This window comes from Ranitomeya imitator, chromosome 10, assembly GCF_032444005.1.
Source record: "Ranitomeya imitator isolate aRanImi1 chromosome 10, aRanImi1.pri, whole genome shotgun sequence".
NCBI classification, from domain to species: Eukaryota; Metazoa; Chordata; class Amphibia; order Anura; family Dendrobatidae; genus Ranitomeya; species Ranitomeya imitator.
This window is the reverse complement of record NC_091291.1, coordinates 144,705,124-144,728,890: the sequence shown is the minus strand read 5'-3', so window position 1 is coordinate 144,728,890 and position 23,767 is coordinate 144,705,124. Positions and strand designations below refer to the sequence as shown.

Sequence of the window (23,767 nt, the reverse complement as noted above, 5' to 3'; positions counted from 1 at the left end):
CTTATCACTATTTTTTTTACACATTTCTATTCAATTTTTGTGTCGTTTTGTGCTATATGGAAAGTTATTCATATACAGAAGAGAAATTTAACACTCGACGTTCACTAAATATTATGTTACATTTATAGTGGATTGTTTGCTGCACGGAATAGATTCTGACAACGATCATTCATTACATCAGAGATTGTGTTTGTTTGGGACTTTATTCCTTTTTGTGATATTTATCAATAATATATTTTATTATTAGATTCTATTACATTAATTTCACTTGTGTTATTATATAATGTTCTGGCAGCAAGTAATCTGGAGTTTACAGATTGGCAATGCTCATTATGATTTTTGGTTATGGTATATTTTACGATTTATATTTATAGGTACAGGATATATCTAATCTAATGATTTATCGGATCCCTTGTAGTGGGGTGTACACTTCAAACAGCGCTGCTCCTGACTGGACTTCCATTATTTATAACAAGGGTGGGGACCTCAGGCCCATGGACCATTTACTCTTTTGTCCTCCTTCTCCAGACTCTTCATTGCCCCTGCCTCCTTCATCCTCCAGACTCCTCTGCCCCTACCTCCTTTGTCCTTCTCCAAACTCCTCCGTGCCCCTGCCTCCTTCGTCCTCCACTGCCCCTACCTCCTTCGTCCTCCTCCAGACTCCGTGCCCCTGCCTCCTTCGTCCTCCTCCAGACTCCCTGTGCCCCTGGCCTCCTTAGTCTTCGTCCAGACTCCCTGTGCCTGTGCCTCTGCCTCCTTCATCCTCCTCCAGACTCCGTGCCTCTGCCTCCTTCGTCCTCCTCCAGACTCCGTGCCCCCCTGCCTCCTTCGTCCTCCTCTGCCCCTACCTCCTTCGTCCTCCTCCAGACTCCCTGTGCCCCTGCCTCCTCCAGACTCCTCTTTGCCTCTGCCTCCTTGGTCCTCCTTCAGATTCCTCTTTGCTCCTGCCTCCTTGGTCCTCCTCCATACTCCTGTTCTCCAGAAGATGAGCTGCTGTCAAAAGGTGGAAATGCCAGGCATCATCTGTCAGATAAGAGTCGGGAGGCTCCACTAATACCGGCAGGTTTGGCTTAACCTTGTGAGTATCGGGATTTGGGGAGCACCCCCCCCCCCCCCCCCCCACCCCCCAAAAAAAAAAATCCGGAGGGAGTACCAGACCTAAAAGGGAGAATTACTGAAAGTGCAATTCCATAATATACCAAGACTCTCTTTCCAGCAGGAGCATCTCCTTCATCTTCTGCTGATATGGGAAATCATTGTAAACTTCTTTAAATTGAAACCCTAATGTTCCAGCATTCATTCATTATTTTTCGAGGGGAAAACATTGCAAAAGTGTCATAAACCTTGGCGACAATAACCTCGGGGTACAGACTGTTCCAGACTTTTATGATAACCACGTCCTCTCACCATGAGAGTTAATGACCACTTGCCCCCACACTTCCATTTTCCGCCTCGTTAACACTTTGCCTCTGGTTATAGTCGTCCAGCCGGACTCATCTCTGTGTTGTCTGGAAGATGAATGACTTGAAAGGAAGCCACTACAAAAATAGAAGATTCTCCCTATGCAGCGGATCTACCACAACATTACCAGGACATCACCATGCTGCGTGACGAGCATCCACGTCACTCGCCCACAAACACCGGGAACGCGCACTTCTCCCCAATAATACAGCGCGGATTCCATACTACATTGACTCCTCTATTGTCACCAACAGAAAGATATTGCCTCTTATAAAAAATCATAAGACTGCGGCGCTCAGAAAAGGCTGTGGAAATTCTCCATCTTAGAAAAGAAAGGGAATTCCTGAACTTATTAGACTTGTTTCTTGGGCGACTGCTCACAAGCAGACAAAGAGGAAAAGCAGCCGCAAAGGAAAGTTATGTCCTGAAGGCCTAACAGCTTCCCATTATACCTACAGACAAAGCTGGTGCTATGGGGAATGGTGGGCTGTGCAGAATCCCAGATACTAGGAATTACACAGGACAGGAGGATCGTTACTGTGCAGGGTATATAAACAGGACAGGAGGAGTGGTACTGTGCAGAGTATATATACAGGACAGGAGGAGTGGTACTGTGCAGTGTATATATACAGGAGGAGTGGTACTGTGCAGTGTATATATACAGGAGGAGTGGTACTGTGCAGTGTAAATATACAGGACAGGAGGAGTGGTACTGTGCAGTGTATATATACAGGACAGGAGAGGAGTGGTATTGTGCAGTGTATATATAAAGGGCAGGAGAGGAGTGGTACTGTGCAGTGTATATATAAAGGGCAGGAGGAGGGGTACTGTGCAGTGTATATATACAGGAGGAGTGGTACTGTGCAGTGTATATATAAAGGGCAGGAGGAGTGGTACTGTGCAGTGTATATATACAGGACAGGAGGAGTGGTACTGTGCAGTGTATATACTCAGGAGAGGAGGAGTGGTACTGTGCAGTGTATATATACAGGAGGAGTGGTACTGTGCAGTGTAAATATACAGGACAGGAGGAGTGGTACTGTGCAGTGTATATATACAGGACAGGAGAGGAGTGGTACTGTGCAGTGTATATATAAAGGGCAGGAGGAGGGGTACTGTGCAGTGTATATATACAGGAGAGGAGGAGTGGTACTGTGCAGTGTATATATACAGGAGGAGTGGTACTGTGCAGTGTATATATACAGGACATGAGTGGTACTGTGCAGTGTATATATAAAGGGCAGGAGGAGTGGTACTGTGCAGTGTATATATACAGGACAGGAGGAGTGGTACTGTGCAGTGTATATACTCAGGAGAGGAGGAGTGGTACTGTGCAGTGTATATACTCAGGAGAGGAGGAGTGGTACTGTGCAGTGTATATATACAGGAGGAGTGGTACTGTGCAGTGTATATATACAGGAGGAGTGGTACTGTGCAGTGTATATATACAGGAGAAGAGGAGTGGTACTGTGCAGTGTATATACACAGGACAGGAGGAGTGGTACTGTGCAGTGTATATACACAGGAAAGGAGGAGTGGTACTGTGCAGAGTATACATACAGGGCAAGAGGAGGGGTAATGTTATATACAGGACAGGAGGATCGTTAATGTGCAGTGTATATATACAGGAGGAGTGGTACTGTGCAGTGTATATATACAGGAGGAGTGGTACTGTGCAGTGTATATATACAGGACAGGAGTAGTGGTACTGTGCAGAGTATATATACAGGACAGGAGAGGAGTGGTACTGTGCAGTGTATATATACAGGAGGAGGGGTACTGTGCAGTGTATATATACAGGAGGAGTGGTACTGTGCAGTGTAAATATACAGGACAGGAGGAGTGGTACTGTGCAGTGTATATATACAGGACAGGAGAGGAGTGGTACTGTGCAGTGTATATATAAAGGGCAGGAGGAGGGGTACTGTGCAGTGTATATATACAGGAGAGGAGGAGTGGTACTGTGCAGTGTATATATACAGGAGGAGTGGTACTGTGCAGTGTATATATACAGGAGGAGTGGTACTGTGCAGTGTAAATATACAGGACAGGAGGAGTGGTACTGTGCAGTGTATATATACAGGACAGGAGAGGAGTGGTACTGTGCAGTGTATATATAAAGGGCAGGAGGAGGGGTACTGTGCAGTGTATATATACAGGAGAGGAGGAGTGGTACTGTGCAGTGTATATATACAGGAGGAGTGGTACTGTGCAGTGTATATATACAGGACATGAGTGGTACTGTGCAGTGTATATATAAAGGGCAGGAGGAGTGGTACTGTGCAGTGTATATATACAGGAGGAGTGGTACTGTGCAGTGTATATATACAGGAGGAGTGGTACTGTGCAGTGTATATATACAGGAGAGGAGGAGTGGTACTGTGCAGTGTATATATACAGGAGGAGTGGTACTGTGCAGTGTATATATACAGGACATGAGTGGTACTGTGCAGTGTATATATAAAGGGCAGGAGGAGTGGTACTGTGCAGTGTATATATACAGGAGGAGTGGTACTGTGCAGTGTATATATACAGGACAGGAGGAGTGGTACTGTGCAGTGTATATACTCAGGAGAGGAGGAGTGGTACTGTGCAGTGTATATATACAGGAGGAGTGGTACTGTGCAGTGTAAATATACAGGACAGGAGGAGTGGTACTGTGCAGTGTATATATACAGGACAGGAGAGGAGTGGTACTGTGCAGTGTATATATAAAGGGCAGGAGGAGGGGTACTGTGCAGTGTATATATACAGGAGAGGAGGAGTGGTACTGTGCAGTGTATATATACAGGAGGAGTGGTACTGTGCAGTGTATATATACAGGACATGAGTGGTACTGTGCAGTGTATATATAAAGGGCAGGAGGAGTGGTACTGTGCAGTGTATATATACAGGACAGGAGGAGTGGTACTGTGCAGTGTATATACTCAGGAGAGGAGGAGTGGTACTGTGCAGTGTATATATACAGGAGGAGTGGTACTGTGCAGTGTATATATACAGGAGGAGTGGTACTGTGCAGTGTATATATACAGGAGAAGAGGAGTGGTACTGTGCAGTGTATATACACAGGACAGGAGGAGTGGTACTGTGCAGTGTATATACACAGGAAAGGAGGAGTGGTACTGTGCAGAGTATACATACAGGGCAAGAGGAGGGGTAATGTTATATACAGGACAGGAGGATCGTTAATGTGCAGTGTATATATACAGGAGGAGTGGTACTGTGCAGTGTATATATACAGGAGGAGTGGTACTGCGCAGTGTATATATACAGGACAGGAGTAGTGGTACTGTGCAGAGTATATATACAGGACAGGAGAGGAGTGGTACTGTGCAGTGTATATATACAGGAGGAGGGGTACTGTGCAGTGTATATATACAGGAGGAGTGGTACTGTGCAGTGTAAATATACAGGACAGGAGGAGTGGTACTGTGCAGTGTATATATACAGGACAGGAGAGGAGTGGTACTGTGCAGTGTATATATAAAGGGCAGGAGGAGGGGTACTGTGCAGTGTATATATACAGGAGAGGAGGAGTGGTACTGTGCAGTGTATATATACAGGAGGAGTGGTACTGTGCAGTGTATATATACAGGAGAAGAGGAGTGGTACTGTGCAGTGTATATACACAGGACAGGAGGAGTGGTACTGTGCAGTGTATATACACAGGAAAGGAGGAGTGGTACTGTGCAGTGTATATACTCAGGAGAGGAGGAGTGGTACTGTGCAGTGTATATATACAGGAGGAGTGGTACTGTGCAGTGTATATATACAGGAGAAGAGGAGTGGTACTGTGCAGTGTATATACACAGGACAGGAGGAGTGGTACTGTGCAGTGTATATATACAGGACAGGAGGAGTGGTACTGTGCAGTGTATATACTCAGGAGAGGAGGAGTGGTACTGTGCAGTGTATATATACAGGAGGAGTGGTACTGTGCAGTGTATATATACAGGAGAAGAGGAGTGGTACTGTGCAGTGTATATACACAGGACAGGAGGAGTGGTACTGTGCAGTGTATATACACAGGAAAGGAGGAGTGGTACTGTGCAGAGTATACATACAGGGCAAGAGGAGGGGTAATGTTATATACAGGACAGGAGGATCGTTAATGTGCAGTGTATATATACAGGAGGAGTGGTACTGTGCAGTGTATATATACAGGAGGAGTGGTACTGTGCAGTGTATATATACAGGACAGGAGTAGTGGTACTGTGCAGAGTATATATACAGGACAGGAGAGGAGTGGTACTGTGCAGTGTATATATACAGGAGGAGGGGTACTGTGCAGTGTATATATACAGGAGGAGTGGTACTGTGCAGTGTATATATACAGGACATGAGGAGTGGTACTGTGCAGTGTATATATAAAGGGCAGGAGGAGGGGTACTGTGCAGTGTATATAAACAGGAGAACAGGAGTGGTACTGTGCAGTGTATATATACAGGAGGAGTGGTACTGTGCAGTGTATATATACAGGACATGAGGAGTGGTACTGTGCAGTGTATATATGCAGGACAGGAGGAGGGGTACTGTTATATACAGGACAGGAGGATCGTTACTGTGCAGTGTATATATACAGGACAGGAGGATCGTTACTGTGCAGTGTATATATACAGGAGGAGAGGTACTGTGCAGTGTATATATACAGGAGAAGAGTGGTACTGTGCAGTGTATATAAACAGGACAGAAGGAGAGGTACTGTGCAGTGTATATAAACAGGACAGGAGGAGTGGTACTGTGCAGTGTATATACACAGGACAGGAGGAGGGGTACTGTTATATACAGGACAGGAGGATCGTTACTGTGCAGTGTATATATACAGGAGGAGAGGTACTGTGCAGTGTATATATACAGGAGAAGAGTGGTACTGTGCAGTGTATATAAACAGGACAGAAGGAGAGGTACTGTGCAGTGTATATAAACAGGACAGGAGGAGTGGTACTGTGCAGTGTATATATGCAGGACAGGAGGAGTGGTACTGTGCAGTGTATATATACAGGACAGGAGGAGTGGTAACGTGCAGTGTATATACACAGGAAAGGAGGAGTGGTACTGTGCAGTGAATATATACAGGAGAAGAGGAGTGGTACTGTGCAGTGTATATATACAGGACAGGTGGAGTGGTACTGTGCAGTGTATATACACAGGAAAGGAGGAGTGGTACTGTGCAGTGTATATATGCAGGACAGGAGGAGTGGTACTGTGCAGTGTATATATACAGGACAGGAGGAGTGGTAACGTGCAGTGTATATACACAGGAAAGGAGGAGTGGTACTGTGCAGTGAATATATACAGGAGAAGAGGAGTGGTACTGTGCAGTGTATATATACAGGACAGGTGGAGTGGTACTGTGCAGTGTATATACACAGGAAAGGAGGAGTGGTACTGTGCAGAGTATACATACAGGGCAAGAGGAGTGGTACTGTACAGTGTATATATGCAGGACAGGAGGAGGGGTACTGTGCAGTGTATATATACAAGAGAAGAGTGGTACTGTGCAGTGTATATACAGGACAGAAGGAGTGGTACTGTGCAGTGTGTATATACAGGACAGGAGGAGTGGTACTGTGCAGTGTATATACACAGGACAGGAGGAGGGGTACTGTTATATACAGGACAGGAGGAGTGGTACTGTGCAGTGTATATATAAAGGACAGGAGGAGTGGTACTGTGCAGTGTATATATACAGGACAGGAGGAGTGGTACTGTGCAGTTTATATACTCAGGAGAGGAGGAGTGGTACTGTGCAGTGTATATATACAGGAGGAGTGGTACTGTGCAGTGTATATATACAGGACAGAAGGAGTAGTACCGTGCAGTGTATATATACAGGACAGGAGGAGTGGTACTGTGCAGAGTATATATACAGGACAGGAGGAGTGGTACTGTGCAGAGTATACATACAGGGCAGGAGGAGTGGTACTGTGCAGTGTATATACACAGGAAAGGAGGAGTGGTACTGTGCAGAGTATACATACAGGGCAAAAGGAGTGGTACTGTGCAGAGTATACATACAGGGCAAGAGGAGTGGTACTGTGCAGTGTATATATACAGGAGGAGTGGTACTGTGCAGTGAATATACACAGGACAGGAGGAGTGGTACTGTGCAGTGAATATATACAGGACAGGAGGAGTGGTACTGTGCAGTGTATATACACAGGACAGGAGGAGTGGTACTGTGCAGTGAATATATACAGGAGAAGAGGAGTGGTACTGTGCAGTGTATATACACAGGAGAGGAGGAGTGGTACTGTGCAGTGTATATACACAGGAAAGGAGGAGTGGTACTGTGCAGAGTATACATACAGGGCAAGAGGAGTGGTACTGTGCAGTGTATATACACAGGACAGGAGGAGGGGTAATGTTATATACAGGACAGGAGGATCGTTAATGTGCAGTGTATATATACAGGAGGAGTGGTACTGTGCAGTGTATATATACAGGAGGAGTGGTACTGTGCAGAGTATATATAAAGGGCAGGAGGAGGGGTACTGTGCAGTGTATATATACAGGAGGAGTGGTACTGTGCAGTGTATATATAAAGGGCAGGAGGAGTGGTACTGTGCAGTGTATATATACAGGACAGGAGGAGTGGTACTGTGCAGTGTATATATACACAGGACAGGAGGAGTGGTACTGTGCAGTGTATATAAACAGGACATGAGGAGTGGTACTGTGCAGTGTATATATGCAGGACATGAGGAGTGGTACTGTGCAGTGTATATATCAATATATATACAGGACATGAGGAGTGGTACTGTGCAGTGTATATATACAGGACATGAGGAGTGGTACTGTGCAGTGTATATACACAGGAGAACAGGAGTGGTACTGTGCAGTGTATATATACAGGAGAGGAGGAGTGGTACTGTGCAGAGTATACATACAGGGCAAGAGGAGTGGTACTGTGCAGTGTATATACACAGGAGAGGAGGAGTGGTACTGTGCAGTGTATATACACAGGACAGGAGGAGGGGTAATGTTATATACAGGACAGGAGGATCGTTAATGTGCAGTGTATATATACAGGAGGAGTGGTACTGTGCAGTGTATATATACAGGAGGAGTGGTACTGTGCAGTGTATATATACAGGAGAGGAGGAGTGGTACTGTGCAGTGTATATATACAGGACAGAAGGAGTGGTACTGTGCAGTGTATATACACAGGAGAGGAGGAGTGGTACTGTGCAGTGTATATATGCAGGACAGGAGGAGGGGTACTGTTATATACAGGACAGGAGGATCGTTACTGTGCAGTGTATATATACAGGACAGGAGGAGTGGTAATGTGCAGTCTATATATACAGGAGAAGAGGAGTGGTACTGTGCAGTGCATATACTCAGGACAGGAGGATCGTTACTGTGCAGTGTATATATACAGGAGGAGTGGTACTGTGCAGTGTATATATACAGGAGAAGAGGAGTGGTACTGTGCAGTGTGTATATACAGGACAGAAGGAGTGGTACTGTGCAGTGTATATACTCAGGAGAGGAGGAGTGGTACTGTGCAGTGTATATACTCAGGAGAGGAGGAGGGGTACTGTGCAGTGTATATATACAGGACAGGAGGAGGGGTACTGTTATATACAGGACAAGAGGATCGTTACTGTTCAGTGTATATATACAGGAGGAGTGGTACTGTGCAGTGTATATATAAAGGGCTGGAGGAGTGGTACTGTGCAATGTATATATAAAGGGCTGGAGGAGTGGTACTGTGCAGTGTATATATACAGGAGAGGAGTGGTACTGTGCAGTGTATATATAAAGGGCAGGAGGAGTGGTACTGTGCAGTGTATATATACAGGACAGGAGGAGTGGTATTGTGCAGTGTATATATACAGGACAGGAGGAGTGGTACTGTGCAGTGTATATATACAGGAGAGGAGTGGTACTGTGCAGTGTATATATAAAGGGCAGGAGGAGTGGTACTGTGCAGTGTATATATACAGGAGGAGTGGTACTGTGCAGTGTATATATACAGGACAGGAGGAGTGGTACTGTGCAGTGTATATGTACAGGACATGAGGAGTGGTACTGTGCAGTGTATATATCAATATATATACAGGACAGGAGGAGTGGTACTGTGCAGGGTATATACAGGACAGAAGGAGTGGTACTGTGCAGGGTATATATGCAGGACAGGAGGAGGGGTACTGTGCAGTGTATATATACAGGAGGAGTGGTACTGTGCAGTGTATATATACAGGAGGAGTGGTACTGTGCAGTGTATATATACAGGAGGAGTGGTACTGTGCAGTGTATATATACAGGACAGGAGGAGGGGTACTGTGCAGTGTATATATACAGGACAGAAGGAGTGGTACTGTGCAGAGTATATATAAAGGGCAGGAGGAGTGGTACTGTGCAGTGTATATACACAGGAGAGGAGGAGTGGTACTGTGCAGTGTATATATACAGGACAGGAGGAGTGGTACTGTGCAGTGTATATACACAGGAGAGGAGGAGTGGTACTGTGCAGTGTATATATACATGAGAGGAGGAGTGGTACTGTGCAGTGTATATATATACAGGACAGAAGGAGTGGTACTGTGCAGTGTATATAAACAGAACAGGAGGAGTGGTACTGTGCAGGGTATATACAGGACAGAAGGAGTGGTACTGTGCAGGGTATATGAAAAGGACAGGAGGAGTGGTACTGTGCAGTGTATATATAAAGGGCAGGAGGAGTGGTACTGTGCAGTGTATATATACAGGAGAGGAGGAGTGGTACTGTGCAGTGTATATATACAGGACAGGAGGAGGGGTACTGTGCAGTGTATATAAACAGGACAGAAGGAGTGGTACTGTGCAGAGTATATATAAAGGGCAGGAGGAGTGGTACTGTGCAGTGTATATATACAGGACAGGAGGAGTGGTACTGTGCAGTGTATATACACAGGACAGGAGGAGTGGTACTGTGCAGTGTATATATACAGGACAGGAGGAGTGGTACTGTGCAGCGTGTTTATACAGGACAGGAGGACTGGTACTGTGCAGAGTATATATAAAGGGCAGGAGGAGGGGTACTGTGCAGTGTATATATACAGGACAGGAGGAGTGGTACTGTGCAGTGTATATACACAGGAGAGGAGGAGTGGTACTGTGCAGTGTATAGATACAGGACAGGAGGAGTGGTACTGTGCAGGGTATATGAAAAGGACAGGAGGAGTGGTACTGTTCAGTGTATATAAACAGGACAGGAGGAGTGGTTCTGTGCAGTGTATAGATACAGGACAGAAGGAGTGGTACTGTGCAGGGTATATGAAAAGGACAGGAGGAGTGGTACTGTGCAGTGTATATATCAATATATATACAGGACAGGAGGAGTGGTACTGTGCAGGGTATATACAGGACAGAAGGAGTGGTACTGTGCAGGGTATATATGCAGGACAGGAGGAGGGGTACTGTGCAGTGTATATACACAGGAGAACAGGAGTGGTACTGTGCAGTGTATATATACAGGAGAGGAGGAGTGGTACTGTGCAGTGTATATAAACAGAACAGGAGGAGTGGTACTGTGCAGGGTATATGAACAGGACAGGAGGAGTGGTACTTTGCAGTGTATATATAAAGGGCAGGAGGAGTGGTACTGTGCAGTGTATATATACAGGAGAGGAGGAGTGGTACTGTGCAGTGTATATATACAGGACAGAAGGAGTGGTACTGTGCAGGGTATATATGCAGGACAGGAGGAGGGGTACTGTGCAGTGTATATATGCAGGACAGGAGGATCGTTACTGTGCAGTGTATATATACAGGAGGAGTGGTACTGTGCAGTGTATATATACAGGACAGGAGGAGTGGTACTGTGCAGCGTGTTTATACAGGACAGGAGGACTGGTACTGTGCAGAGTATATATAAAGGGCAGGAGGAGGGGTACTGTGCAGTGTATATATAAAGGGCAGGAGGAGTGGTACTGTGCAGTGTATATAAACAGGACAGGAGGAGTGGTACTGTTCAGTGTATATAAACAGGAGAGGAGGAGTGGTACTGTGCAGTGTATAGATACAGGACAGGAGGAGTGGTACTGTGCAGGGTATATGAAAAGGACAGGAGGAGTGGTACTGTTCAGTGTATATAAACAGGACAGGAGGAGTGGTTCTGTGCAGTGTATAGATACAGGACAGAAGGAGTGGTACTGTGCAGGGTATATGAAAAGGACAGGAGGAGTGGTACTGTGCAGTGTATATATCAATATATATACAGGACAGGAGGAGTGGTACTGTGCAGGGTATATACAGGACAGAAGGAGTGGTACTGTGCAGGGTATATATGCAGGACAGGAGGAGGGGTACTGTGCAGTGTATATACACAGGAGAACAGGAGTGGTACTGTGCAGTGTATATATACAGGAGAGGAGGAGTGGTACTGTGCAGGGTATATGAACAGGACAGGAGGAGTGGTACTTTGCAGTGTATATATAAAGGGCAGGAGGAGTGGTACTGTGCAGTGTATATATACAGGAGAGGAGGAGTGGTACTGTGCAGTGTATATATACAGGACAGAAGGAGTGGTACTGTGCAGGGTATATATGCAGGACAGGAGGAGGGGTACTGTGCAGTGTATATATGCAGGACAGGAGGATCGTTACTGTGCAGTGTATATATACAGGAGGAGTGGTACTGTGCAGTGTATATATACAGGACAGGAGGAGTGGTACTGTGCAGCGTGTTTATACAGGACAGGAGGACTGGTACTGTGCAGAGTATATATAAAGGGCAGGAGGAGGGGTACTGTGCAGTGTATATATAAAGGGCAGGAGGAGTGGTACTGTGCAGTGTATATAAACAGGACAGGAGGAGTGGTACTGTTCAGTGTATATAAACAGGACAGGAGGAGTGGTTCTGTGCAGTGTATAGATACAGGACAGGAGGAGTGGTACTGTGCAGTGTATATATACAGGAGAGGAGGAGTGGTACTGTGCAGTGTATATAAACAGGACAGGAGGAGTGGTACTGTGCAGTGTATATATGCAGGACAGGAGGAGGGGTACTGTGCAGTGTATATATACAGGAGGAGTGGTACTGTGCAGTGTATATATACAGGACAGGAGGAGTGGTACTGTGCAGTGTATATATACAGGAGAGGAGGAGTGGTACTGTGCAGTGTATATATATACACAGGACAGAAGGAGTGGTACTGTGCAGGGTATATGAACAGGACAGGAGGAGTGGTACTTTGCAGTGTATATATAAAGGGCAGGAGGAGTGGTACTGTGCAGAGTATATAAACAGGACAGGAGGAGTGGTACTGTGCAGTGTATATATACAGGACAGGAAGAGTGGAACTGTGCAGTGTATATATACAGGAGAAGAGGAGTGGTACTGTGCAGAGTATACATACAGGGCAGGAGGAGTGGTACTGTGCAGTGTATATATGCAGGACAGGAGGAGGGGTACTGTGCAGTGTATATATGCAGGACAGGAGGATCGTTACTGTGCAGTGTATATATACAGGAGAAGAGGAGTGGTACTGTGCAGTGTATATACACAGGAGAGGAGGAGTGGTACTGTGCAGTGTGTATATACAGGACAGAAGGAGTGGTACTGTGCAGTGTATATAAACAGGACAGGAGGAGTGGTACTGTGCAGTGTATATACAGGAGAGAAGGAGTGGTACTGTGCAGTGTATATAAACAGGACAGGAGGAGTGGTACTGTGCAGTGTATATATACAGGACAGGAGGAGTGGTACTGTGCAGTGAATATATGCAGGACAGGAGGAGTGGTACTGTGCAGTGTATATATGCAGGACAGGAGGAGTGGTACTGTGCAGTGTATATATACAGGACAGGAGGACTGGTACTGTGCAGGGTATATATACAGGACAGGAGGAGTGGTACTGTGCAGTGAATATACAGGACAGGAGGAGTGGTACTGTGCAGTGTATATATACAGGACAGCAGGAGTGGTACTGTGCAGTGAATATACAGGACAGGAGGAGTGGTACTGTGCAGTGAATATACAGGACAGGAGGAGTGGTACTGTGCAGTGTATATACACAGGACAGGAGGAGTGGTACTGTGCAGTGAATATATACAGGAGAAGAGGAGTGGTACTGTGCAGTGTATATACACAGGAGAGGAGGAGTGGTACTGTGCAGTGTATATACACAGGAAAGGAGGAGTGGTACTGTGCAGAGTATACATACAGGGCAAGAGGAGGGGTAATGTTATATACAGGACAGGAGGATCGTTAATGTGCAGTGTATATATACAGGAGGAGTGGTACTGTGCAGTGTATATATACAGGAGGAGTGGTACTGTGCAGTGTATATATACAGGAGGAGTGGTACTGTGCAGTGTATATATACAGGACATGAGGAGTGGTACTGTGCAGTGTATATATAAAGGGCAGGAGGAGTGGTACTGTGCAGTGTATATATACAGGACAGGAGGAGTGGTACTGTGCAGTGTATATATACAGGACAGGAGGAGTGGTACTGTGCAGTGTATATAAACAGGACATGAGGAGTGGTACTGTGCAGTGTATATATGCAGGACATGAGGAGTGGTACTGTGCAGTGTATATATCAATATATATACAGGACAGGAGGAGTGGTACTGTGCAGTGTATATACACAGGAGAACAGGAGTGGTACTGTGCAGTGTATATATACAGGAGAGGAGGAGTGGTACTGTGCAGTGTATATATACAGGACAGAAGGAGTGGTACTGTGCAGTGTATATACACAGGAGAGGAGGAGTGGTACTGTGCAGTGTATATATGCAGGACAGGAGGAGGGGTACTGTTATATACAGGACAGGAAGATCGTTACTGTGCAGTGTATATATACAGGACAGGAGGAGTGGTAATGTGCAGTCTATATATACAGGAGAAGAGGAGTGGTACTGTGCAGTGTATATACTCAGGACAGGAGGATCGTTACTGTGCAGTGTATATATACAGGAGGAGAGGTACTGTGCAGTGTATATATACAGGACAGGAGGAGGGGTACTGTTATATACAGGACAGGAGGATCGTTACTGTTCAGTGTATATATACAGGAGGAGTGGTACTGTGCAGTGATACAGGACAGGAGGAGTGGTACTGTGTAGTGTATATAAACAGGACAGGAGGAGTGGTACTGTGCAGTGTATATATGCAGGACAGGAGGAGGGGTACTGTGCAGTGTATATATACAGGAGGAGTGGTACTGTGCAGTGTATATACACAGGAGAGGAGGAGTGGTACTGTGCAGTGTATATATACAGGACAGGAGGAGTGGTACTGTGCAGTGTATATATACAGGACAGAAGGAGTAGTACTGTGCAGTGTATATAAACAGGACAGGAGGAGTGGTACCGTGCAGTGTATATATACAGGACAGGAGGAGTGGTACTGTGCAGTGAATATATACAGGAGAAGAGGAGTGGTACTGTGCAGTGTATATATAAAGGGCAGGAGGAGTGGTACTGTGCAGTGTATATATACAGGACAGGAGGAGTGGTACTATGCAGTGTATATATACAGGAGAGGAGGAGTGGTACTGTGCAGAGTATACATACAGGGCAAGAGGAGTGGTACTGTGCAGTGTATATATGCAGGACAGGAGGAGGGGTACTGTGCAGTGTATATATTCAGGACAGGAGGATCGTTACTGTGCAGTGTATATATACAGGAGAAGAGGAGTGGTACTGTGCAGTGTGTATATACAGGACAGAAGGAGTGGTACTGTGCAGTGTATATATGCAGGACAGGAGGAGTGGTAGTGTGCAGTGTATATATACAGAAGGAGTGGTACTGTGCAGTGTATATACACAGGAGAGGAGGAGTGGTACTGTGCAGTGTATATATACAGGACAGGAGGAGGGGTACTGTTATATACAGGACAGGAGGATCGTTACTGTTCAGTGTATATATACAGGAGGAGTGGTACTGTGCAGTGTATATATACAGGACATGAGGAGTGGTACTGTGCAGTGTATATAAACAGGACAGGAGGAGTGGTACTGTGCAGTGTATATACTCAGGAGAGGAGGAGTGGTACTGTGCAGTGTATATATGCAGGACAGGAGGAGGGGTACTGTGCAGTGTATATATACAGGAGGAGTGGTACTGTGCAGTGTATAGATACAGGAGGAGTGGTACTGTGCAGTGTATATATACAGGAGAAGAGGAGTGGTACTGTGCAGTGTATATACACAGGACAGGAGGAGTGGTACTGTGCAGTGAATATATACAGGAGAAGAGGAGTGGTACTGTGCAGTGTATATACACAGGAAAGGAGGAGTGGTACTGTGCAGAGTATACATACAGGGCAAGAGGAGTGGTACTGTGCAGAGTATACATACAGGGCAAGAGGAGTGGTACTGTGCAGTGTATATATACAGGAGGAGTGGTACTGTGCAGTATATATACACAGGACAGGAGGAGGGGTAATGTTATATACAGGACAGGAGGATCGTTAATGTGCAGTGTATATATACAGGAGGAGTGGTACTGTGCAGTGTATATACACAGGAGAGGAGGAGTGGTACTGTGCAGTGTATATATACAGGAGAAGAGGAGTGGTACTGTGCAGTGTATATATACAGGAGAGGAGGAGTGGTACTGTGCAGTGTGTATATACAGGACAGAAGGAGAGGTACTGTGCAGTGTATATAAACAGGACAGGAGGAGTGGTACTGTGCAGTGTATATATATATACAGTACAGAAGGAGTAGTACTGTGCAGTGTATATAAACAGGAGAGGAGGAGTGGTACTGTGCAGTGTATATAAACAGGACAGGAGGAGTGGTACTGTGCAGTGTATATATACAGGACAGGAGAGGAGTGGTACTGTGCAGTGTATATATAAAGGGCTGGAGGAATGGTACTGTGCAATGTATATATAAAGGGCTGGAGGAGTGGTACTGTGCAGTGTATATACACAGGAGAGGAGTGGTACTGTGCAGTGTATATATAAAGGGCAGGAGGAGTGGTACTGTGCAGTGTATATATACAGGACAGGAGGAGTGGTACTGTGCAGTGTATATATACAGGACAGGAGGAGTGGTACTGTGCAGTGTATATATACAGGACATGAGGAGTGGTACTGTGCAGTGTATATATCAATATATATACAGGACAGGAGGAGTGGTACTGTGCAGTGTATATATACAGGACATGAGGAGTGGTACTGTGCAGTGTATATACACAGGAGAACAGGAGTGGTACTGTGCAGTGTATATATACAGGAGAGGAGGAGTGGTACTGTGCAGTGTATATATACAGGACAGAAGGAGTGGTACTGTGCAGTGTGTATATACAGGACAGGAGGAGTGGTACTGTGCAGTGTATATAAACAGGACAGGAGGAGTGGTACTGTGCAGGGAATATACAGGACAGAAGGAGTGGTACTGTGCAGGGTATATATGCAGGACAGGAGGAGGGGTACTGTGCAGTGTATATACACAGGAGAGGAGGAGTGGTACTGTGCAGTGTATATATACATGAGAGGAGGAGTGGTACTGTGCAGTGTATATATATACAGGACAGAAGGAGTGGTACTGTGCAGTGTATATAAACAGAACAGGAGGAGTGGTACTGTGCAGGGTATATACAGGACAGAAGGAGTGGTACTGTGCAGGGTATATGAAAAGGACAGGAGGAGTGGTACTGTGCAGTGTATATATAAAGGGCAGGAGGAGTGGTACTGTGCAGTGTATATACAAGACAGAAGGAGTGGTACTGTGCAGTGTATATAAACAGGACAGAAGGAGTGGTACTGTGCAGTGTATATAAACAGAACAGGAGGAGTGGTACTGTGCAGGGTATATACAGGACAGAAGGAGTGGTACTGTGCAGGGTATATGAAAAGGACAGGAGGAGTGGTACTGTGCAGAGTATATATAAAGGGCAGGAGGAGTGGTACTGTGCAGTGTATATACACAGGAGAGGAGGAGTGGTACTGTGCAGTGTATATATACAGGACAGGAGGAGTGGTACTGTGCAGTGTATATATACAGGACAGGAGGAGTGGTACTGTGCAGCGTGTTTATACAGGACAGGAGGACTGGTACTGTGCAGAGTATATATAAAGGGCAGGAGGAGGGGTACTGTGCAGTGTATATATAAAGGGCAGGAGGAGGGGTACTGTGCAGTGTATATAAACAGGACAGGAGGAGTGGTACTGTGCAGTGTATATATACAGGACAGGAGGAGTGGTACTGTTCAGTGTATATAAACAGGACAGGAGGAGTGGTTCTGTGCAGTGTATAGATACAGGACAGGAGGAGTGGTACTGTGCAGTGTATATATACAGGACAGGAGGAGTGGTACTGTGCAGTGTATATATACAGGACAGAAGGAGTGGTACTGTGCAGTGTATATAAACAGAACAGGAGGAGTGCTACTGTGCAGGGTATATACAGGACAGAAGGAGTGGTACTGTGCAGGGTATATGAAAAGGACAGGAGGAGTGGTACTGTGCAGTGTATATATAAAGGGCAGGAGGAGTGGTACTGTGCAGTGTATATATACAGGAGAGGAGGAGTGGTACTGTGCAGTGTATATATACAGGACAGAAGGAGTGGTACTGTGCAGGGTATATATGCAGGACAGGAGGAGGGGTACTGTGCAGTGTATATATGCAGGAGAGGAGGATCGTTACTGTGCAGTGTATATATACAGGACAGAAGGAGTGGTACTGTGCAGTGTATATAAACAGGACAGGAGGAGTGGTACTGTGCAGGGTATATACAGGACAGAAGGAGTGGTACTGTGCAGAGTATATATGCAGGACAGGAGGAGGGGTACTGTGCAGTGTATATACACAGGAGAGGAGGAGTGGTACTGTGCAGTGTATATATACAGGAGAGGAGGAGTGGTACTGTGCAGTGTATATAAACAGAACAGGAGGAGTGGTACTGTGCAGGGTATATACAGGACAGAAGGAGTGGTACTGTGCAGGGTATATGAACAGGACAGGAGGAGTGGTACTTTGCAGTGTATATATAAAGGGCAGGAGGAGTGGTACTGTGCAGTGTATATATACAGGAGAGGAGGAGTGGTACTGTGCAGTGTATATATACAGGACAGAAGGAGTGGTACTGTGCAATGTATATAAACAGGACAGAAGGAGTGGTACTGTGCAGGGTATATATGCAGGACAGGAGGAGGGGTACTGTGCAGTGTATATATGCAGGACAGGAGGATCGTTACTGTGCAGTGTATATATACAGGAGTGGTACTGTGCAGTGTATATATACAGGACAGGAGGAGTGGTACTGTGCAGCGTGTTTATACAGGACAGGAGGACTGGTACTGTGCAGAGTATATATAAAGGGCAGGAGGAGGGGTACTGTGCAGTGTATATATAAAGGGCAGGAGGAGTGGTACTGTGCAGTGTATATAAACAGGACAGGAGGAGTGGTACTGTTCAGTGTATATAAACAGGACAGGAGGAGTGGTTCTGTGCAGTGTATAGATACAGGACAGGAGGAGTGGTACTGTGCAGTGTATATATACAGGACAGGAGGAGTGGTACTGTGCAGTGTATACAGTTAGGGCCAGAAATATTTGGACAGTGACACAAGTTTTGTTATTTTAGCTGTTTACAAAAACATGTTCAGAAATACAATTATATATATAATATGGACTGAAAGTGCACACTCCCAGCTGCAATATGATATAGTTTCCACATCCAAATCGGAGAAAGGTTTTAGGAATCATAGCTCTGTAATGCATAGCGTCCTCTTTTTCAAGGGACCAAAACTAATTGGACAATGGACTCTAAGGGCTGCAATTAACTCTGAAGGCGTCTCCCTCGTTAACCTGTAAATCAATGAAGTAGTTAAAAGGTCAGGGGTGGATTCCAGGTGTGTGGTTTTGCATTTGGAAGCTGTTGCTGTGAGCAGACAACATGCGGTCAAAGGAACTCTCAATTGAGGTGAAGCAGAACATCCTGAGGCTGAAAAAAAAGAAAAAATCCATCAGAGAGATAGCAGACATGCTTGGAGTAGCAAAATCAACAGTTGGGTACATTCTGAGAAAAAAGGAATTGACTGGTGAGCTTGGGAACTCAAAAAGGCCTGGGCGTCCACGGATGACAGCAGTGGTGGATGATCGCCGCATACTTAATTTGGTGAAGAAGAACCCGTTCACAACATCAACTGAAGTCCAGAACACTCTCAGTGAAGTAGGTGTATCTGTCTCTAAGTCAACAGTAAAGAGAAGACTCCATGACAGTAAATACAAAGGGTTCACATCTAGATGCAAACCATTCACCAATACCAAAAATAGACAGGCCAGAGTTACATTTGCAGAAAAACACCTCAAGAAGCCAGCTCAGTTCTGGAAAAGTATTCTATGGACAGATGAGACAAAGATCAACCTGTACCAGAATGATGGGAAGAAAAAAGTTTGGAGAAGAAAGGGAACGGCACATGATCCAAGGCACACCACATCCTCTGTAAAACATGGTGGAGGCAACGTGATGGCATGGGCATGCATGGCTTTCAATGGCACTGGGTCACTTGTGTTTATTGATGACATAAGAGCAGACAAGAGTAGCCGGATGAATTCTGAAGTGGACCGGGATATACTTTCAGCCCAGATTCAGCCAAATGCTGCAAAGTTGATTGGACGGCGCTTCATAGTACAGATGGACAATGACCCCAAGCATACAGCCAAAGCTACCCAGGAGTTCATGAGTGCCAAAAAGTGGCATATTCTGCAATGGCCAAGTCAATCTCCAGATCTAAACCCAATTGAGCATGCATTTCACTTGCTCAAATCCAGACTTAAGACGGAAAGACCCACAAACAAGCAAGACCTGAAGGCTGCGGCTGTAAAGGCCTGGCAAAGCATTAAGAAGGAGGAAACCCAGCGTTTGGTGATGTCCATGGGTTCCAGACTTAAGGCAGTGATTGCCTCCAAAGGATTTGCAACAAAATATTGAAAATAAAAATATTTTGTTTGGGTTATGTTTATTTGTCCAATTACTTTTGACCTCCTAAAATGTGGAGTGTTTGTAAAGAAATGTGTACAATTCCTACATTTTCTATCAGATATTTTTGTTCAACCCTTCAAATTAAACGTTACAATCTGCACTTGAATTCTGTTGTAGAGGTTTCATTTCAAATCCAATGTGGTGGCATGCAGAGCCCAACTCGCGAAAATTGTGTCACTGTCCAAATATTTCTGGCCCTAACTTTATATACAGGACAGGAGGACTGGTACTGTGCAGCGTAAATATACAGGACAGGAGAGGAGTGGTACTGTGCAGTGTATACATACAGGAGAAGAACTGTGCAGTGTATATATACAAGACAGGAGGAGTGGTACTGTGCAGCGTAAATATACAGGACAGGAGAGGAGTGGTACTGTGCAGTGTATATATAAAGGGCAGGAGGAGTGGTACTGTGCAGTGTATATATAAAGGGCAGGAGGAGTGGTACTGTGCAGTGTATATATACAGGACAGAAGGAGTGGTACTGTGCAGTGTATATATACAGGACAGGAGGAGTGGTACTGTGCAGTGTATATATACAGGACAGGATGACTGGTAATGTGCAGAGTATATATAAAGGGCAGGAAGAGGGGTACTGTGCAGTGTATATATACAGGACAGAAGGAGTACCACTGTGCAGTGTATATATACAGGACAGGAGGAGTGGTATTGTGCAGTGTATATATACAGGACATGAGGAGTGGTATTGTGCAGTGTATATATACAGGAGGAGTGGTACTGTGCAGTGTATATATACAGGACAGAAGGAGTGGTACTGTGCAGTGTATATACACAGGAGAGGAGGAGTGGTACTGTGCAGTGTATATATGCAGGACAGGAGGAGTGGTACTGTGCAGTGTATATACACAGGAGAGGAGGAGTGGTACTGTGCAGTGTATATATACAGGAGAGGAGGAGTGGTACTGTGCAGTGTATATATACAGGACAGAAGGAGTGGTACTGTGCAGGGTATATAAACAGGACAGGAGGAGTGGTACTGTGCAGTGTATATATACAGGACAAGAGGAGGGGTACTGTGCAGTGTATATATACAGGACAGGAGGAGTGGTACTGTGCAGTGTATATATACAGGAGGAGTGGTACTGTGCAGTGTATATATACAGGAGAGGAGGAGTGGTACTGTGCAGTGTATATATACAGGACAGAAGGAGTGGTACTGTGCAGTGTATATAAACAGGACAGGAGGAGTGGTACTGTGCAGGGTATATACAGGACAGGAGGAGTGGTACTGTGCAGGGTATATATGCAGGACAGGAGGATCGTTACTGTGCAGTGTATATATACAGGAGGAGTGGTACTGTGCAGTGTATATATACAGGAGGAGTGGTACTGTGCAGTGTATATATACAGGAGGAGTGGTACTGTGCAGTGTATATACACAGGAGAGGAGGAGTGGTACTGTGCAGTGTATATATACAGGACAGGAGGAGTGGTACTGTGCAGAGTATATATACAGGACAGGAGAGGAGTGGTACTCTGCAGTGTATATATACTGGAGGAGTGGTACTGTGCAGTGTATATATACAGGACAGGAGGAGTGGTACTGTGCAGAGTATATATACAGGGCAGGAGGAGTGGTACTGTGCAGAGTATATATACAGGGCAGGAGGAGGGGTACTGTGCAGTGTATATATACAGGACAGGAGGAGTGGTACTGTGCAGTGTATATATACTGGAGGAGTGGTACTGTGCAGTGTATATATACAGGACAGAAGGAGGGGTACTGTGCAGTGTATATACAGGACAGAAGGAGGGGTACTGTGCAGTGTATATACAGGAAAGAAGGAGGGGTACTGTGCAGTGTATATATACAGGACAGGAGGAGTGGTACTGTGCAGAGTATATATACAGGGCAGGAGGAGTGGTACTGTGCAGTGTATATATACAGGACAGGAGGAGTGGTACTGTGCAGAGTATATATACAGGGCAGGAGGAGTGGTACTGTGCAGTGTATATATACAGGACAGGAGGAGTGGTACTGTGCAGTGTACATATACAGGAGGAGCGGTACTGTGCAGTGTATATATACAGGACAGAAGGAGGGGTACTGTGCAGTGTATATACAGGACAGAAGGATGGGTACTGTGCAGTGTATATATATACAGGACAGGAGGAGTGGTACTGTGCAGTGTATATACAGGACAGAAGTAGTGGTACTGTGCAGGGTATATATGCAGGACAGGAGGAGGGGTACTGTGCAGTGTATATACACAGGAGAGGAGAAGTGGTACTGTGCAGTGTATATATACAGGAGAGGAGGAGTGGTACTGTGCAGAGTATATATACAGGGCAGGAGGAGGGGTACTGTGCAGCGTATATATACAGGACAGGAGGAGTGGTACTGTGCAGTGTATATATACTGGAGGAGTGGTACTGTGCAGTGTATATATACAGGACAGAAGGAGGGGTACTGTGCAGTGTATATACAGGACAGAAGGAGGGGTACTGTGCAGTGTATATACAGGAAAGAAGGAGGGGTACTGTGCAGTGTATATATACAGGACAGGAGGAGTGGTACTGTGCAGAGTATATATACAGGGCAGGAGGAGTGGTACTGTGCAGTGTATATATACAGGACAGGAGGAGTGGTACTGTGCAGAGTATATATACAGGGCAGGAGGAGTGGTACTGTGCAGTGTATATATACAGGACAGGAGGAGTGGTACTGTGCAGTGTATATATACAGGAGGAGCGGTACTTTGCAGTGTATATATACAGGACAGAAGGAGGGGTACTGTGCAGTGTATATACAGGACAGAAGGATGGGTACTGTGCAGTGTATATATATACAGGACAGGAGGAGTGGTACTGTGCAGTGTATATACAGGACAGAAGTAGTGGTACTGTGCAGGGTATATATGCAGGACAGGAGGAGGGGTACTGTGCAGTGTATATACACAGGAGAGGAGAAGTGGTACTGTGCAGTGTATATATACAGGAGAGGAGGAGTGGTACTGTGCAGGTATATACAGGACAGAAGGAGTGGTGCTGTGCAGGGTATATAAACAGGACAGGAGGAGTGGTACTGTGCAGTGTATATATAAAGGGCAGGAGGAGGGGTACTGTGCAGTGTATATATACAGGAGGAGTGGTACTGTGCAGTGTATATATACAGGAGAGGAGGAGTGGTACTGTGCAGTGTATATATACAGGATAGAAGGAGTGGTACTGTGCAGTGTATATAAACAGGATAGAAGGAGGGGTATTGTGCAGTGTATATATACAGAAGGAGTGGTACTGTGCAGTGTATATATACAGGACAGGAGGAGTGGTACTGTGCAGTGTATATATACAGGACAGGAGGAGTGGTACTGTGCAGTGTATATATACAGGAGGAGTGGTACTGTGC

General features: G+C 45.6%; 1 protein-coding gene across 2 annotated transcripts in view; it reads right to left on the bottom strand.

Moving 5' to 3' along the window:
• The window catches only part of LOC138652032 (CMP-N-acetylneuraminate-beta-galactosamide-alpha-2,3-sialyltransferase 4-like), a 175,280-nt gene that overhangs the window by 41,428 nt on the left and 110,085 nt on the right, over nucleotides 1–23,767 (bottom strand). The window lies entirely within an intron of this gene.